The sequence below is a fragment of the Carassius carassius genome, chromosome 13, assembly GCF_963082965.1.
Source record: "Carassius carassius chromosome 13, fCarCar2.1, whole genome shotgun sequence".
In the NCBI taxonomy this organism is placed as follows: domain Eukaryota; kingdom Metazoa; phylum Chordata; class Actinopteri; order Cypriniformes; family Cyprinidae; genus Carassius; species Carassius carassius.
This window is the reverse complement of record NC_081767.1, coordinates 8928610-8948791: the sequence shown is the minus strand read 5'-3', so window position 1 is coordinate 8948791 and position 20182 is coordinate 8928610. Positions and strand designations below refer to the sequence as shown.

Sequence of the window (20182 nt, the reverse complement as noted above, 5' to 3'; positions counted from 1 at the left end):
GCCGATTCATTCCTGAATAATTCCATGTTCCGAACGAATCGGTTGAGTCAATGATTCAGTAGCTCATACATAAACATCTGATGAATAAACAACTCAGTGACTCACTCATAAAAAGCTCACTGCTGGCACCTACTGGCGGTTTAATTTAGTTAAAAAGTATCATTTCCAACATAACTTCTTGTTTGTACCAACCAATTTCATAACATTATTCAATGCACTTGTATTTTTTTCAGTGTAACTTAATATGATAACGTAGAGATTGCAATAATCATATTAGTATAATTGAATTTATTGAGTAAATGTAAGAATTTTAAATGAAAGATGACATATTAATGAGGTTGGGGGGAAATGCCCTCCATAAAGGTAAAAAATGCCCTTGGATTAAATAAAAAAAAAACATGCAGATTTATATGTCACAGCTGATAGAAATCTGATAAGAATATTGCTTCAGAATAAATCATATTTCCTGATCCGAATTGAGGCTAAAGCAAAAGGAGCCCCTACCAAGTATTGAGTACAGTTAATTAACATACCTTCCAGAAGGCCATTGGTGGGGTTTTGTTAAATATGAGCCAAAATCATCACAATTAAAAGAACCAAAGACTTAAACTACTTCAGTCTGTGTGCATTGAATTTATTTAATACACAGATTTCACATTTTGAGTTGAATAACTGAAATAAATTAACTTTTCCACGACATTTTAATTTATTGAGATGCACCTGTATGCAGTAGGGCAATCAAATGCAGCTTCCAAACGACAAAAATAGCCAAGTAAAATTTTTTATATATTTGATACAATAACACCTGAGTGATTAGATCATTCAGTGTACAGCATTAGCAGCTAAATTCAAACCTGCGTTTGCTGGCTGGCGCTGAGCCAGAGACAGACGTGTTCGTACAATGCTTCATGATAACCAATCAGAAACGATTCTGTTGCGCTTATGAATGCAATGGCCAATCAGAGACGTGCAGAAGAGTCATCACTGAAACGCGGTGTTTTGTTCACTTGCTCTTTTTTTTTTTTAAATGCTTCAGTGATTTTAATGGGAATTTTTGCCTGAACTCTGGCTAGACTGAATAAAAATGTTCTTTGGTAATGTAAATTTTCTTTACTCTCTGTAAAATGAAAGTGTAAAGGCGGGCGTACACGGTGCGAATTCGGATGGTCGGAAGATCGTATGTCCACGCACACGGCACGAGTGAGTTTATATGAAAATCGTACGGACGAGATGATATACGACACGATTTTACAACCTGCGAATTCCAGAAGCAATCGCACGAAGTTGATAGACGCGTTCGACTTGAAGCACCGCTGCACGCACAGAAGGATCACTGTATGACATTAAAGTACCGCGAGAGCAATAAGAGAGCACACATATCCAATGCATTCGAATCGCTCTCGCGGTACTTTGATGTCATACAGGTGATCATTCTGTGCAGCGCTGCTTCAAGTGGAACGCGCCTAATATAACTGCTCTCCCTCTCTCATAACTGCATATAAAATATTGATGCGAGCCGTGACTGTTTCCTACACGTACAGGTTATTTTTCAGCAATCGGAAACCGGGACGTTTGGTCAACCTGTGTGTGTGTGTGTGTGTTCTTGTATATGGTTTATAAATATCTGAAATAGGTATTACAATGTAAATATGGTTTGTGAGGACAATTAATGTGCCCTCGTAAACCAAATGGCTTAAAAAAATACAATACGGTGTTTAATAGAAATTTTAAACATGCATTTTCCGTGATGGATAGAGGTAGTGTATGGGGATATACAGTATAGAATACGTTACGTCTATGGAGAGTCCCTGTAAACTACATATGCGTATGTGTGAGAGAGAGAGAACTTAAAAGGCATTGGAACACGTTGCTAGAAGCATCGTACAGCACTCGCTGTTCCTGTCAGACTTCAGCGAGTTTATCCTCCTGGTCAATAGTCCACATTCGCAGTGGCACTGCCGTCTTCCTCTTTCTTCTTCTGTGGTTTTCCTAGTTCGTGATTGGTCAACTTCAGCTAAATCAACAAATCGGCTCGTTCAACCGCGCACACGTCACGAATTCAAACCGATAGCTCACAAACTTTTTAGACATGTTTAAAAATGATCGGGAGGTTGGGAAGTGCTCGTAAGCCACTCTGCTCGGCTCGTAATTCCTCGCAAATGATTCAAGCCGTGAACATACGAGCATACGCGATTTCCACACGATTGAAAAAAATCGCATGCAAACTCGTACGACAGCAAAAATCGCACCGTGTACGCCCGCCTTTAAAGTAAGTGTGACGAGTGGGGCGGGCCGAGGGACGTGGGAGCGAGGCCAGTGGAGTGATTGGAGATGAGCTACACCTGTTCGACCCGCCGGTCTCGAGGCCCACGGAGGAGATGGAAGGATATAAAACTGGAGCGACGACAGTGAAGGACGAGAGAGGACCAGGCCTGGGCTTTATTTTAGGTTTTGGTTTAATCTGTTTTGTGTTTATTTTGAATTATTAAAGTTTCATTTTGATTGTCCGCCGGTTCCCGCCTCCTTCTTCCCGAAGATAACGAAGGTTTAATTTATTACAGTAAGTAACTTACAATATAGTTATGAAAATTTACATTAAATGCAAATTCAATCGTATTAAAAATATTTTATGGCATGACACCCATATACGGCGGTGCTATTGTACACACTAAAAAATAATGGTTCTTCAGCGGTTCTTCAGGGGTTCTTTGTGGTGGATATGGTGCTATATAGCACCACTACCATTTAATGATCCCGTCAAGCCCAGTTTGGTTCTTCAGCGGTTCTTCAGCGGTTCTTTGCGGTGGATATGGTGCTATATGGCACCACTGCCATGCAAATAACCTGTTAAGCCCCTAATTCTTAGTGATATTAGTTCTCTAATATCCTAAGTGTCTTAGCTTTAGTTGGTGATAGGATTAGAAAAATGACATTAAAATGCTGTGATTTTCCTGAACAAAAGGCACATATCCAATCAAGGCCTCCACACAAGACTTTTTGACCACAGAAATTTTTAGATATATACCGAAATTATGTCACAAACTTCAATAAAAATGTATATTCATATTCATCAATTGCTCTTTGTTATTTGTGTAGGTATATAGACCTCAAATAATTAGCCTAAAACGAGTGAGGAGAGAAGTTATGTTTAAAAACGTGTTTCAATTTCTACTTACAAAATGTGAAAATGTGTCAAGAATTTTTTAAGTTCAATAAAAGAAATAATAAAAACATGATATATATATATATATATATCATTTTTTTTATTATTATATTTATTATATTATTTTATTATATATATATATATATATATATATATATATATATATATATATATATATACATAAACCTATGCGAGTATGCGCCGAATAGTGTGCACTGTGCAGTTCAGCTGCACGTGAGCGAGGCCGGCCGCATTTCTCAAAGAACACTCTAGAAAAACTGGACCGTTGGACTCGACGTCAATCAAAACCAGGACGACGACGAACGTGACGAACACATTTCTAAAAAGAGACAGAAGATATCTTTCGAGGTGAGTGTCATAGCGCATACTGCGACTGAAATATACAATTAACGTTTAAGTTACTTTCTCGGGGGAAACTTTTCATTGTATTTTGCAAAAGTTTTACCGTGTTTTGTGACATTAATGCTAAGTTTAGTATCAATCTAATGTTCGCTGACTGAGGAGCCTGACCAACCGTGTTTTGGCTAATAAATATGTTGTTTCACAAACACTGAACTGTAAGTTAACTGGGGTCGTTCTTTTCTTGACTTTCTCCAGATATAATGTTATAAACACTACCGTTTAATATGGTCTAATTCTATGCCCATATAATTCCCCCAGTGACGGGCTTTATAGCTAGCTGGATCGTTACCATAGATACTGTGTAGTCTTTACATGTAACGTTAGCGTTAGTGTCTCGCCTGTTAGTGTACATTTAAAGGATTAAGTTAGTTCACCTCAAAATGAAAATGTACTTAACGTTATAATTTACTAACCCCGATGACATACAGGTTTTCCATGTCTTTATTTCTTCAGTGGAAAACAAATAATAATTTTGAGGGATACACATTCAGACTTTAATGTCAACCAACTATCCCAATGTTCCAATAAGGTTCAAATGTCCGTGTCAAATCATAAAATACTGTCAACATGCACAAAATATTTAAATTATTAATGTTTGTCATCACTGGGCTGGTGTAGATAGGTCTATAAGTTACTCTATAGGCTTACATTCATCCTATTGTTGTAATTAGTTTTTGTTATTTTCTCTCTTTCTTCAAGTTATGACAGACTTCACGGGTAGGACTGACCGTTAGTCCTTTTTTCCTCATATTTTTAAAGTTGCTGGTCCCAATGTTGTAGTTTGAGAGTTTGTAACAATTTAACTATCCCAATAGGTTGATGCAGGAGAAGATGAACGAAGCATCAGGGAACATCTCCGAGTAATAAAGGAGGAAACAGAGAACCTTAGACCAAACTTAGAGCTTCTTAAAGAAAGGATGGCGCTGATAAAAATCTACCAGATAAATTTTTGTGTCTAACCACAGCACGGAGGAGATTATCTCTGAGTTTCCATGTTTCAGACTGGCCAAAATGGTAAGTACAGTACTGTATAATTGCCTCCTTATTTATGACTAATGAGTTATGAGTTGTATATGTCTTTTCTACTTTGCCTTCATCTTGACATAAGCTCCTTTGGGGTATGAGAGACCGTACCAACATTGATGTGGACCAACATATTCTCTCTCAGCTCTCGGTAATGGCATCTAAAGTCCTTCAAGTTTCACGGAGTCCCCTGATGGAGAAGTTCAGGTGTGTGGTTGATGACTGTGAAGATGACAGACTGAAAAAAGGTAATTAAATCTGCACTGCTTAGATTTTCTGTGCATCACTGACTGACACCCATATCTGCCGGTGTTAATACATTCCTGCATGTATCTGTCTTGTATAATAATAAAGACAAATTTCTAGTTTATTAAAGGTAGTAATAATTACTGTCTTAGTAATTAGAAAAACAAAAAAACAAAGAAAACTTATTAGATAAAAGCATCCACCATGTTATGTTAACCTAATTCTTGTTTTGTTTAAAGGACTACAGTTGGAAGCAGCTATTCTGCTCTTGCCTGCACTGTTTAAGGAGGACCCGGGTTTGCTGTTTGAAGTTGAGGTGAGCCATGAACAGTTGACTGAGTGTGAAGCAAGTCTAATTAAAGGGTTAGTTCATCGAAAAATCAAAATTATGTTATTAATAACTCACCCTCATATCGTTCCAAACCCGTAAGACCTCCGTTCATCTTCGGGACACAGTTTAAGATATTTTAGATTTAGTCCGAGAGCTCTCAGTCCCTCCATTGAAGCTGTGTGTACGGTATACTGTCCATGTCCAGAAAATTAAGAAAAACATCATCAAAGTAGTCCATGTGACATCAGAGGGTCAGTTGGAATATTTTGAAGCATCGAAAATACATTTTGGTCCAAAAAGTGTAAAAACTACGACTTTATTCATCATTGTCTTCTCTTCTGTGTCTGTTGTGAGAGAGAGTTCAAAACAAAGCAGTTTGTGATATCCGGTTCGCGAACGAATCATTCGATGTAACCGGATCTTTTTGAACCAGTTCACCAAATCGAACTGAATCGTTTTAAATGGTTCGCGTCTCCAATACGCATTAATCCACAAATGACTTAAGCTGTTAACTTTTTTAATGTGGCTGACACTCCCTCTGAGTTCAAACAAACCAATATCCCGGAGTAATTCATGTACTCAAACAGTACACTGACTGAACTGCTGTGTAGACCGAACTGAAGATGAACACTGAGCCGAGCCAGATGACGAACGAACACGCCCACTGCTGGAGCAGTTCTCGTTCTCGAGTCAAGAGCCGGTTGCATCGGTTTTCGGATCACTAGTACACTGAACTGAGAATCGTTTCTGTCGGACGCGTCCGATTTGAGAACCGATGAGATGATTCTCGTTCTCGAGTCAAAAACCGCTTGCATCGGTTTTCGGATCACCAGTACACTGAACGAAAACCGTTTCTTTCGGACGCGTCCGATTTGAGAACCGATGAACTGATGCTACTGCGCATGCGTGTAAAGTATTTCGGAAAGTGTGATACATGGATTTCTCGGCGACGTCATCACTGCTTGCACACGCAACCAAGAGGCAAAAGACCCGCGCTCTTCGTACCGGAGTAAATGGTTTAGGTGGTGGTGTTGTCGCTAGTCAAAATGCCAAGGAGTTGTTGCGTTGTCAATTGTACCAACCGAGCCAGTGCTGGGTGTCAGATGTTCAACGTGCCGAGGGGGAAGCATGGTTTTTTTTACAGTTGGACTTTTACATAATGTTATATTAATAATATATTAATATGAAACAAACAAACAGATCCAACTCTGAAATTGCAATTTATTATTGAGTCAACAAGAAATTACATACAATGCGAAATCTACGTTAATTACAATGTTCTTTTACTGAACTCGGCATAACGGTTTTCTGCCTCCTGGATGCGCGCGCATCCGGTATTGTTTGTATACAAGAAACCCGTGTATAAAAGATCTATATACATTTTTATTATTATTATTTTTATTTTTATTTTTTTTAAGATGAATGTTTCTAATCTGTATATTGTAGATTATGAATAGGCCAGAGGGGGTTTCAGGGAAGTTGGACAATAATTAGGAACTCTAAAGACTCTATGTTTAATAGGAATAAGTGATGATTAATGAAATATGTGTACTGTATTTATAGTTAATGATGACACATTCACAAATTGAGTTTGTAGTAAACAGAACATGAACACGAGTAGAGCAGCTGATTATACTGAACTGCAGCACGTGCCGGTTAGAGTGATTCTCGTTCTCGAGTCAAGAACCGGTTGCATCGGTTTTCGGATCATCAGTACACTGAACCAAAACCGTTTCTTTCGGACGTGTCCATTTTGAGAACAGAGGAGCTGATGATACTGCGCATGCGTGAATCAGCGTGAAGCCGACTGACTCACAGCGCGTCTGAACCGAACTGATTCTTTTGGTATTTGATTCTGAACTGATTCTGTGCTAATGTTATGAGCGCGGGTAAACCGAGGGCTTGAATGAAGGGGCAATCTGGTGAAACGTAAGTTCATTTAATAACAAATACATCGCAATGGTTTATGTATAGTGGTTTCTGCGCTGATGACACCTAATTTATTTACTTTATATCTTCAAGACTTAAATCCTCATATGCACATTATTGCTGTTACTGTATTTGGGTGCGTTGTTGCAAAACTTAATTGTAAACTTTTCATGATTATGAGGTTTTTAACTGACTAAAGTTATGATTACTGACTTTATATATTTTAATGTTTGATATGCGTGACGTCATTACGTCATCGCCAATGACGTCATTACGTCGAGCGTAAAAGAACCGGTGAGCCGTTTTTTTCAACCGGTTTATTGAATCGAACCGTCCGAAAGAACCGGTTCGCGGAAAAGAATCGAACTTCCCATCACTAATCGGTTTTTGGATCACCAGTACACTGAACCGAAAACCGTTTCTTTCGGATGCGTCCGATTTGAGAACCAATGAACTGATGATACTGCGCATGTGTGTAATTTTTTAAGTAATTTGTTAAACATCGGAAAGTGTGATTAAAATAACTATATATATATATATATATATATATATATATATATTTTTTTTTTTTTTTTTTTAAGATGAATGTTTCTAATATGTATATTGTAGATAATGATTATATATATGATTATATTCATCATTAATGAATTAAGCATTCACAAACAATATAAATATATAATTTTATTATATTTTCCTCACAAATTTTCTTCCAAAATCATTTTCTTACAAAATTCCTTAGAAATGTTCTTACGAACTTCCTTATAATAAATAAACAAATCCAAATAAACAATGAATTATTATTTACAGATCCCCAAGCAAGCAATACAGCCAGATTGTTTTAAGTCAAGGCAAGGGCCTGCAATACGCTAAGGCCAGAGTGGACTGATGGAAAGGCCACTCTTGTCAGTCCACCAGACGCAAAGCTGACTGAAGACAGAAAACAACAGGCTGGCCATGACAGGAGTTGTTTTCTGAGGTTGTGTTTTACTCTGTGACCTGAAACAAAAGATAAATCGGCATTATTTGTCTAAATACTTCACTTTTGCAGAAAAATTATCTTAAGTTCATGGCGACTGATGATCAAACTAAACCAACAAAAAGCTTAACTAGTCTTAGTCTTAGTACCTTAAACCAGTCGTGGAGATGCATCTTGTCCAGACTGAGTCTCCTCTGTGGATCAGGCTGCAGACAATCACAAATCATCTGGCAGCATTCTGTGAAGAGAAAAAAAAGAGAGATGTTTGATTATAAACGTATACTTTACACCTGCTCTCTTTGAAGGTATTGGTCCTTTTTGTATGATCTGGAGTTCATTGTTTGATGAAGATCTCACCTTTTGACAAGCCAGGTCTGGTCCAGAGGTTCACAGTGATCTTGTGTTGGTCGTAGGATGTAGGACATTCCCCGCACAGCATTTCAAACAAGATGAACCCTAGTGTCCACACTGTGGTTGGCTTTGCTTTGTACCTGCCCTTCAAGTTGAACTCAGGTGGACAGTACTCTTTCGTGCCTGCAGGAAAGATGTCTGATGTTTAATTAATTATCACAGCATGTTGAGTGCTGATAAGATGTGTATCTGTGAGATAATTAATAAAGCACTTCATAACACATACCATTAAAGGCAGATTTCTTCATGACTGCGCCGCACCCGAAGTCAATTAATTTGACCTCCATGGTGTCCTGGTTCACCAAGATGTTCTCCAGTTTTATATCACGATGGAAGATGCCACGATCACATCAAGTTTTAGCGGCATCAATGATCTGCCGCATAATATTTCTTGCAATCCCCTCGTCAAGCATTTCTTCATCATCCACATAAGTAAACAAATCCACGCAAGGCACTGGTCGCTCCATGACTATCACGTAGTGATCTGTGTCATCCTCCCAGTTGAGCAGCTTAATGATCTGGGAAACGCTGGGGCCATTGTTGGCCATGAGCATCAGGCCAATCTCCATTGGCAGACGTTTGGGATGACCAGGCTAACAGAAAGAAAACATGATGCTTAGATGGAGGTGGTTTCCCAAATTATTCACAAATAATGCCTAGTAACGCTCAATTGTAGACTGTGGTTAAAATTAATATAGGGTGTGATTAACTGAAAACAGTGAATAAGAGACAATGAAACAGAGAGTGCAGTCTACTCACCACTCTGATATATGACATGTCTGGCGTCTTCTCTGAACATTTCACAGCCACCTAATCAACAAAACAAAGAACTAATAATTATCACGTGCAGATAGTTGATATAACTCTAGTCATAAATCCTAAACAGATCAAATTGTGTACCTTAAGTCCATCCTCGCAGCGAGTCCCTTCATAAACACTGCCACATCCTCCTTCACCAAGCATGCGGCCGATTTTATATTGCTTGCGAATGTGGCCTGTTATCACACAAACAATTATGATGAGTATGAAATGCAATTTTATATTACACTGTCTATATAACAGTTTCTAATAACATTTTCTAATTCTCACAGATTTCTTCTTCTTACCCTTGTCCAGGATGTCCTGCACGAGCTGTTCCTCAGTAGTGAGGAGGACTTCCTCTCTCCCTGCCTCCGTTCTCCCTCCATCGTTCTCAACAGCACTAACAGGCGTCTCTTCAGACCTGGTAGGGGAGTCTTTGGGTTGTACGCAGTGTTCGTGTACACTCTGGTCTATTAACAGATTTAGCACAAGTTTTGAATTAATATCCTAAAAAAAGAGTAAAGTTTACCTTTTTTTTTACTGTCACTCGAAAATGTTTGGTGTGATAATGTTAGCAGTGTTTTATAAGAGAAGTTTCTGTAATTGAAGAATCGGTCATTTATCAATATTTGCATCATCATGACATATTTTTGTGATTGTACCATCGCTATCTCTCCAGTGCGTTCCCGCCTCTGTCCAGTATTTCTCTTCCACTTCGGCCAGATCATATGTTCCAGCTCCACTGCAAGGAAAGTGAAGAGCAGGCCACTTCCAGAAGCTCTTCTTCTTCTCCTCTATCCCTTCCTGCTCTCTTCCTCCATCAATCTCAGACGGATGAGGATGACGGCTCTCTGATGAGATGGGGCCGTCTTTTGGATGTACACGGAGTTCACTCTGGTCTATTAACAGACAAACAATTGAGGTAAATATGAAATACAATTTTACATGTAATTTTGATTCTGTACAAAAGTATTTATAATAAAATAATAATAATTCTCATATATTTATGAATCTTACTCTTGTCCAGGACGCTGTGTTTCTGCTGTTCCTCAGCAGCAATGAGGTCTTCAGGAGCTGGATCTATAATATCAATTAAATAAATAAAAAGAGTGTAATATTGCATACTCAAATTATTCTGTTCTTGATTTAGGAGTAGGTCTGAATTGAATTTATATCCTACAATTTAAACTCTTTAAAAAAAAAAAAAGAATAATATGTTTCCTGTTACTCTAAAATGTTTGGTGTGATAATTACAAGAGGGTGCAAGATAAGGTGTGATGATTTATTTTATAATAATGATAAGGGGGAATAACAGAAATTCCTGTGACTGAATATTTAGTGATTGATCAGTTTTTGATGTGAGTGTACCATCGCTATCTCTCCACTGTGTTTCCGCCTCTGTCCCGTATTTCTCCTCGGCTTTGGCCAGGTCATATGTTCCCTTTCTGCGTGAAGGAAAGTGAAGAGCGGCCCACTTCCAGAAGCTCTTCATCGATCTCCCTCCATCGCTCTCAAGAGCACCAACCGGCGCCGGTTGATGGTTCTCCGTCATGATGAGGGAGTCTTTGGGGTGTACACAGGGTTCTCGTACACACTCCAAACCAGTCGCTTCTTTTAGTCTTGAAAGCAGTCCCATTATAACACCTTTTGTCAGTCGCTAACAGTCGCTACCAAATATGTTACTCCCAAGACTCCGAAGCACAAAATGAGCAAGTGATTTTTACGCCTTTATATACCTTCATGGGCGAATTGTGACGTCATAAATTCCCGCGCGGAATGGAATACAAAAAAGAAAAAAATATATATACGTCATCTGGTTCTTTCAAACGATAACATTCATATCCAATGATGTTCAATGCTAACGACAATTTGTTGTATCGTGTACATCGCGGGTTGTAAATATAGCAATCTTATCAATTTTATGACACCTTAAAGCCATAAAGATACAGAAGATAACAGAAGGCCTCTTGTATTCTCGTAAACAGTGGTAACCCGGGTTTAAATTGGGCCGGTGCCATCCGGGGTTTGATCCCCGCACATAGACTCGTCTCTGAGGCTCGACATTAACGCTTCATTAACACCAGACAAGTAACATTAATTTAAGCATGCTGAGGTAACAAATCTATATGAAAAGTTTTTATATTTAAAATACAGTTAGTTATGCAACATCACACAACGTTTTCACCATTACGACTGTTTAATAGAACAATAAACAGTTCAATAAGCAATTACAATAATATTAGGTCACTTACATTTTAGGCTGAACCACAGCGCACCTCACGGAAAACAGCCGATTCATTCCTGAATAATTCCATGTTCTGAACGAATCGGTTGAGTCAATAGCCTCTTTCACACAGTAATACTAGTAAATTGCCGTAAAATTACCGGAACGACTTTACCAGTAAATTCAAAAATGCGCTGTTCACACAGTCAACAACATTCCGTCTTTTTTCCGGAAAAGCACCATTCACACATCCATTCCAAAATACCGGTAAATTCTGTGACTTCATTAACCTCTAAACCAGTGGTTCCCAAACTTTTCCATTCTACGACCCACCTAGACAAGTGTAATCTATTTCACGACCCACCAAAATATATATATATAAAAAAAAATAAGAAAACGATTGACACTACTTTAAGCCTAATCTTAAAAGTTTGATGACAGAAATTAAGTATTTAATAAAAATAAAAAATTTTCACTACTAATATTTCAGTTTTAATTTTTGTTTACAGACGTTAAAATATGTAGTGTCCATAAAAACGTGAAGCAGGCTCACTCTAGTGAACTGTAATCTGCGCTGCTGTGTTTTGTTGCAGAAAATACATTCATGATCTTCCGTTTGTGTCGGCGAGAACGGAGCACAATCCAACACTTATTTAGAAAAGCATGAGAAGCAAAGCAGAGCTATCTAACACAGTTTTGAGATTAAAATAATTGTGAAATTGGTAAAAAATTATAATAAACAGATGTGTCTCATTTTAAATAATAATAAAAAAAATATATTTATTTTTGTGATGGTTAAATAAATGTTCAGCAATATCTTCAAAAGACTTCTGAACTTTGGCAAATTTTTTTCTAAACAGAGATGATACATCAAGGAAATATTGCAAACTTTTGTACATTTTGTTACGTGGAAATGTTTAAATCTTGTAGTGTTACAATTAATCCTGCATTTGTGCCCTGCTTATGGAATTACATTTGTTTCAATAATAATGAACGAAACTTTATAAAACTGAACGTAACTTTTTCAGAAACTATCAAAAATATGCCATTACAAAAGAAGAAAAACACTATGAAAATGAAAAAAAATTAACTCAGTCGCACAAATTTAACAGGCTCTTCAAATATGCTTCATTCTTTGTTAATGTTTTTCAAAGATTCGTTTTCGCTAATCGTGGATTCTGAATTCATTGCTACAGATTTCGCTTACGTTTCGCAGTTTTTCGTTTGGTGTTTTGACACAAACATCTCATGGGGGTGGTGTTAACAGTGATCTACTCTGATTGGATAGTGAGCTTTTGATGGACAGGTGCTCTCTGACCGGGAAGTACAGACGCCACCCAGTGGCCTCTCTCGTCCTTCACTGTCGTCGCTCCTCTTTTGTATACTTCCTATCTCCTCCGGGGTTCTCGAGACCGGTGAGTGTTGCAGGTGTCGCTCATTTCCCAATCACTCCACGGCTCTCGGCCCCGCCCCACTCGTCACATTCGTGCAGCCCTAGACTGAACTGTGTGAGTGTGTGTGTGTGTTTTTATTGAAACGCAAATTTAGCTGCAGCCAAGTGACTTTGTGTGACCCACCTTGTTCCATTCTGTGACCCACAAGTGGGTCGCGACCCACAGTTTGAAAACCCCTGCTCTAAACAGCTGCGCTCGTAGTTTTAAACATGGAGGGTAATACATGGTCAGTATTTCTGTTGATGGTTTCATTTTTTGTTTCAAACTTTAGTATTCATGCAACTGCTTTTGTTACAGAGACATCGTAACAGACGACTGGTTTGGATAATTATACTCACCATTAATAAAACACCTGATGCTGTAGGGAGCTGACCAATTTAGTGAAATTGAAAGGATTAATAGCCCAATGAAGTTGCGATTAAAATTGCAGTCTGTAAGACGCGCGACATCGCAGAAAAGGTGCGTTCACAAATGTAAACTATATGATGATCCAAATTAATATCAAATAGTCTATCAGCGCAGATAAACAGTTCTGCGTTCAAATTGAGTTAAAAATATGTTAAAAAGTACCGGAAAAAAGTAATTACCATGAATGTGACAGAGGGAAATAGAAAAAAAAATACATAATAATGTAACCCTTTTCTCAACTAATTTAATTTGAAATTTCCCTAATCAAGAAAACCCTGGATTCCCGGCAGTTGAATGTTGAATTGGCCGGAGTTTTTTTCCCTCTTCTCAAACTAATAATAAGCGTACGGTGCCTCCACCAGGGAATAATAAAGCAAAAATGAATTTACTTATAATTTACTTCCCCAGAATTTTAAATTCCTGTTAGTTTTCCCCCAATTTAATTGAAATAATAAATCAATACAGAAATTCCAAATAAGGGAAAAAGAATAACAATGATTTATTATTTAAAAATTAATATGAAACACTTTTTGTTGGAAGAAAAACAAATAAAATTAAAATAAATATACAACTGGTGTTTCAAAGCATAAAATAAGAAATGTAAACAATCTGTTTTGTTCAGTTGTATAAAAGTTTTTCACTCCTTACACCCTTTAGGTACTCAATAGCCTTAATCTCTGAGTATTCTAAATGATCACCCTCAAAAACAATATACACTCTCCCTTCTTATTTTAAGTGAGAAAAATAAATCAAATAAAATATACCGGATAATTATTGAAAACTCACAATTACTCCTTTGAATCGATTTACACACTTCACAGAATTAACACAAAATTTACTCAGTAACAACACAATAGATTAGTTTCGTCACGGTCTCTTATGGAAAAAAAAACACACACTGTTTTGGCTAGCCGTTGGGGCCCAATCGTTGGTGCACTTTCAAGGGAAATGAATTCAAGTAAAACTCAGTACATCCAGAGAATTTGTCGAAACGAATTCACTTACATTCCATCCAGGGAAATGACGAAGCAGTGAAAAGGGATCACTTACAGCACAAGCCGCGAACAGAACACTCACACAGTCACGCAGTGGGGTGAAAGTCCAATCCAACCGCAACGACAAAGCAGCTCGCGATGAATCTCGTCCCCCAGACACTATTACGATTCGTCTGGAAGTGCTTCTTGTAACACAGATGATTCAGTTACCGTCCTTGATGCAAATTTCTTCGTCGCAATATCTCACACTTAATGCAACAGGCATATGACGCAACCCAACGGCAGAATGGGTTGAAATTATACTACAGTAAAATAAAATAAAAATAACACTTGAAACAAACACAATCGAGACGATGAAAGTTCTATCTGTCACTTTGGGCCTGCACTATAAGTAATGAAGTCTCCAATAATGACGCTCACTTTCAGTAACATGAGGACATGTGCTGCAATCTCGCCATGTTGTCTCTATAACGTAACTTAACGCAACTTGCGTCCGTAAACTTTTAAACAAGCTCAATGCTGATTGGTCAACGTTAATACACCTCAGTTCAACAGAACACCTCATTTGAATAAAGGAAAACAGTACAAATGATAAAGAACCAAAGAATGTTGGTACATTTTGTTACATCACATTATCAAATAAACAAAAACAAAAATATCAAAAGTATATATTTTAATACTCTGTAATTTTCAAAATAAGGTGTATTTTTAAGGCATATTTTAAGGGGTCCCTACACACTCCCCCCACCAAAAGTCCAGTATGCCCCCATGCTGGTCATACAAAACACCCACACCATCTAAGGAGTGACCATGTTTTTTTTTAGACAGGGCTAAGACTAATTGGTACAAGTGTGGGCATATTTTTACACACATTGCATAATGCATCTGCATTGCACCACCAAGCATGTGAACTTTTGTAGCCACTAGAAAAATACAAAGCATTGGTAGCTGCTACATTAACACTACATCGCTTGGATGCAACAGTCTCAATATGTGGCTCTCCTAATGTGTCATATGTAAATCGGGTATTAAGCTTCCTCTCCCTACAGGACCTTTGTACTACCGGAGGTAGCTGTAGTAGCTGTAGTCTGCAATAGCATTGTCATGACCTACAGCCATAACATCGTCAGTCACATCAACCCTTTCAACATCAGGCTCATGCTGAACAGCAGAAGTTTCACTTTGACATGGAGCTATAAGTACTTCGGAACTACTTTGAGAATCACAAGACTCTGAGCATTCTACATCTCGTACAGGGGTTTCAATCTGGATCTCTGCCATTGGAGGAATATCTGTCACATCCTCAACATAAAACCCGAACTCAGACTCTGAATCAGAAGAATGGCGTTCTCTTGGAATGGAATCAACTACAAGAGGAGAGTTTTCTAAGTCAGCAGTTTTCTGCTTCTCCTTTGCTCTCCTACGCCTCAAAGCTCTAGGTGATGGAGTAGGCATGATGTCTGTCTGTGTACGTAGCCTGACTGCCTGTCCCAAAGGCAGGATATGATTTCGATGCAGGACTTTGACTGGCCCCTTACCATCAACAGGCTTCAAACGATACACAGGAATGCCAGATAATTGACTCTCCACTTCATAAGGATTAGCACTCCACCTGTCTGCAAGCTTTTGTTTTCCCTTTAGGCCAAGGTTTCGAATTAGAACTCTGTCTCCAGCATTCAGACTATGGTAACGGACTTTCTGATCATACCGCTCTTTGTTACTCTGATTCATCTTTTGAGCCGTAGCTTGAGCTAACTGATGAGCTGCCTGTAATTCCTGCTTCATTTTGGCCACATACTTCAAATATGACACAGGCGAGGTATGGTCAGGGGAAACTCCAAAGCATACATCAACGGGTAATCTGGCCTCCCTGCCGAACATAAGAAAATATGGTGAGAAACCAGTGGCCTCGTTGACAGTACAATTGTATGCATGGACAAGATGAGCTATATGCTGACTCCACTGGCACTTCTGACTAGGCTCAAGGGTACCCAGCATGTCCAACAAGGTCCGGTTGAACCTCTCCGGCTGAGGATCACCTTGCGGATGATAAGGTGAGGTTCTTGACTTCTTCACATTCAGCATTGTCAACATGTCAGACACCAACCGGCTCTCAAAATCCCTGCCCTGGTCTGAGTGTATTCGAGATGGAAGGCCATAATGGATTAAATACTTTTCCCAAAGAGTCTTTGCCACAGTAGATGCTTTTTGGTCCCTAGTGGGAAAAGCTTGCGCATAACGGGTGCAATGGTCCGTGACCACCAAAACATTACACACATTGCGAGAATCTGCTTCGATGGTAAGAAAATCAATGCATACAAGATCCATAGGCCCTGAACTCTGCATGTGGGACAAAGGAGCAGCTCTCTGAGGCAACGTTTTCCTCTTTATGCAGCGGTCACATGTTTTACAGTAGGCCTCAACGTCACGCTTCATGTGTGGCCAATAAAATCGGTCACGGACCAGACTGTAAGACTTATCAAAGCCTAGATGTCCTATTTCGTCATGCAAAGATTTCAACACCATGCTGTGGTACTGCTTGGGAAGAACAAGCTGTCGCTTTACTCTTTGGTCACTCAGCCTAATGGTTCTGTACAACAAGCCATTATCTATTGACAACTTCTCCCATTCTCGTTTCAGCAACTTCATCTAAGGTTGATTTTGATGGACATTACTTGCAGGTTTCTTATGACAGACAGCTTCCCACACCTCTCCCAGGCATGCATCATTTCTTTGGGCAGCTTGGAGCTGACTTGGACTAAGCTCAGGTAAGTGATCAGCAACTAATGCAGTAGCTTGACAATAAGCCTTAGGAACAGCAGACATATGGGCCCCTATCTGTTGCACAACACATGGATAAGATACACAACCTGCTCTTCTCTCCACAGACATTTCCTGACAAAGAGCTCGGACACCCGCCGCTGGAATTTCCTGCCACTCATCATCAACACTTGGGTGAGTATGTGGACGTCTGGACAAGGCATCAGCGTCGACGTTCTTTCGGCCTGGCCTGTATTTCAGACTGAAGTTGTAGGTGGTGAGGGCTGACAACCAACGATGACCAGTCGCATCAAGTTTTGCTGACTTAAGGATATAGGTTAGAGGGTTGTTGTCAGTTCTAACCTCAAACTGGACACCGTAAAGATAGTCATGCAGTCGGTCCACAATTGCCCACTTCAGAGCTAAAAATTCCAGTTTGTGCGCAGGATAATTTCGCTCTGAAGGAGAAAGACTTCGACTGATGAAAGCAACCGGGCGGAGACCTTTATCATGCTCCTGATACAACACCCCTCCAAGTCCATCCAGACTTGCGTCCACATGCAAGACGTAAGGCTTTTGTACATCAGCAAAGGCTAGCACTGGCGCTTGGGTCAGACAATTTTTGAGTGTTTGAAAGGCAGTGTCACACTGAGCAGTCCATCGGGAGCCAAAAGATTCAGAGACTTTGTAGCACGGCTGGGCATTACAAACAGGTGAGTTGTTATGTTTCTTTTTAGAGGATGGGTACCCCTGCAGCAGTTCATTTAGGGGCCGACACAACTTTGAGAAGTCCTTCACGAAGCGGCGATAATATCCACAGAATCCCAAAAACGCTCGAAGCGCTGTCACTGTTTGTGGTTTGGGCCAGGATATAACAGCCTCAATCTTTGAAGGGTCAGTAGATATTCCATCCTGTGAAACGATATGGCCCACATAGTTCACAGATGTCCTGCCGAATTGACATTTATCAAGGGAGATCTTCAGCCCTTCATCCCTCAACCTATCCAGAACCTTCAACAGCCGCTGTTGGTGCTCTTCAAGAGTCCGCCCCAAAACAATTAGGTCATCTAAGTACACAAGCACCTCCAAGAAGTTCATGTCTCCTACAGTTTTCTCCATGACCCTCTGGAAAGTGGCAGGTGCTCCACAGATACCCTGGGGCATACGCTCAAATTCATAAAAACCCAAAGGGCAGATGAATGCAGTCTTTTCCTTGTCAGCGTCACTCATTGGTATTTGATAATATCCACTCCTCAGATCTAAAACAGTAAACCACTTACTCCCAGAAAGACTTTGAAGAGCATCTTCAATTCGTGGTACGGTATATTGTTCTGGTATGGTCCGTTGGTTGAGCGTCCGATAGTCCACACACATTCTGACCTTCCCTGACTTTTTACGCACCACTACAATGGGTGAAGCGTAGGGGCTTCGGGACTCTGAAACGATGCCAGCACTTTTAAGTTCTTGTAGATGCTGCCTCACATCCTCCCAATCAGCTGGGGCGAGACGTCTAGATCTTTCTCTGAAAGGACGCGAATCATTCAGCCTAATCTCATGCATAGTACTTTTTGCACAGCCCACGTCTCACTCATGAAGGGAAAACACTTCTTTTCTCTTCATCATCTCCTCACACAAACTCTGTTTTGCTTCTTCCGGCATCGGAGAATCTCCAAAATCAAAGCATGTAGGTGACAAGTTACTTTGTTCTGACTGGCGGTTAGTTTTCTTCCTCTCGAACTTCCTTCATCAACTGTGAGAAAGAAGGGGGATCATGCAGAGTGCGAGTCATTCTCATTCGCAAAGCAACCATATCATTGGTCAGAGCCCCCTTAATCAGCTGCTCCATTCTGGCTCTATTTATACCGGCTGCCTCAATCCCACCCTTCAACAAGGCTCTGTGGAGAAGTTTATCTAGGCGGTGCAAGAAAGCTGAAAGTTTCTCTCCACTTTCCTGGTAGGTATGGCGAAATCTAGCCATAAGGTCAGGCCCACTCTCAGTAGTTCCATATACAGTCTCAAGGGCAGCTAAGTACTCATTTGCAGTCGCTGATGGGCTACTCACTTTTAGAAACCTGACAATATCAGCCGCGGGACCTCGCAAACTCTCAACGATGCGTTGCTTCTTTGCAGATTCGGTGCATTGCCATTTACTTATCATTTGAGCGGCCTGCTCCATCCAGACTTCATACTCTTCCTCACCTGGAGGGACAGGTTTCAACCCTGAGAACAACCTCAGTTTTCTGTAACTAGGCCCATCACTAGACGTCTGATTACACCGATCTACTAATTTGCCTATGGCATCAACTAGGTCCACACTGATGTCAGATTTAGGAGGCTGATTTTCCAAAATCATGGCCTTCACTTCATCCATAGACTTGCCCTCCTGCTGTAACAAGGCTTGCAGCTTGAACTGGAACGTATCACCTTCAGAGGCAGGGCCATGGGCTACTAGACTACCCACTAAGTTCACACTCCAGGGTCCAGCTTCATTTTCTATACCTATTTCAGGAGGTATAACATCAGGATCGAGATCAGCACTTGTCTCCACTAAAATAAACAACCATCTGCCAGTTACATCACCACGACGACCACGTATTCTAGTGCGACCAAAGACTTTTACTGTGTTTAACACTTTTTCAATAGTGTCGTTACTGGCGTCCAAAGGAACATTGGTCAAAACAAGAGCACGTGAGACACTAACACTCTCTTCTCTGCTCCACTCAACAGTCTGCGACAGATCCATAATTTTGAAAGTAAATGCAAGTCACTAGTATTATGGCAAAAATTAAACAAATAGTTTCTCAAATCAGCTGTTATCGCTTCACTAAATTCTAGAAGAAAATATAGACGCTGGTAAAAAGGGAAAAGAAGGGGAAAAAAAATGATCCCAGCGGTGCCTCCAAAAATGTAACCCTTTTCTCAACTAATTTAATTTAAAATTTCCCTAATCAAGAAAACCCTGGATTCCCGGCAGTTGAATGTTGAATTGGCCGGAGTTTTTTTCCCTCTTCTCAAACTAATAATAAGCGTACGGTGCC

The 20182-nt window shown here is 39.7% G+C and overlaps 2 long non-coding RNA genes and 1 pseudogene across 3 annotated transcripts in view; 2 read left to right on the top strand and 1 right to left on the bottom strand.

The window, feature by feature from the left end:
- Positions 1-20182, top strand: part of LOC132155939 (uncharacterized) — a 316158-nt gene that overhangs the window by 105226 nt on the left and 190750 nt on the right. The window lies entirely within an intron of this gene.
- Positions 3412-5185, top strand: LOC132155582 (uncharacterized). The gene is made up of 4 exons (XR_009437289.1): positions 3412-3532; positions 4402-4600; positions 4695-4857; positions 5095-5185. It is a non-coding gene; the product is annotated as an uncharacterized LOC132155582 (long non-coding RNA).
- On the bottom strand, positions 7965-9713 carry LOC132155581 (serine/threonine-protein kinase pim-2-like; annotated as a pseudogene).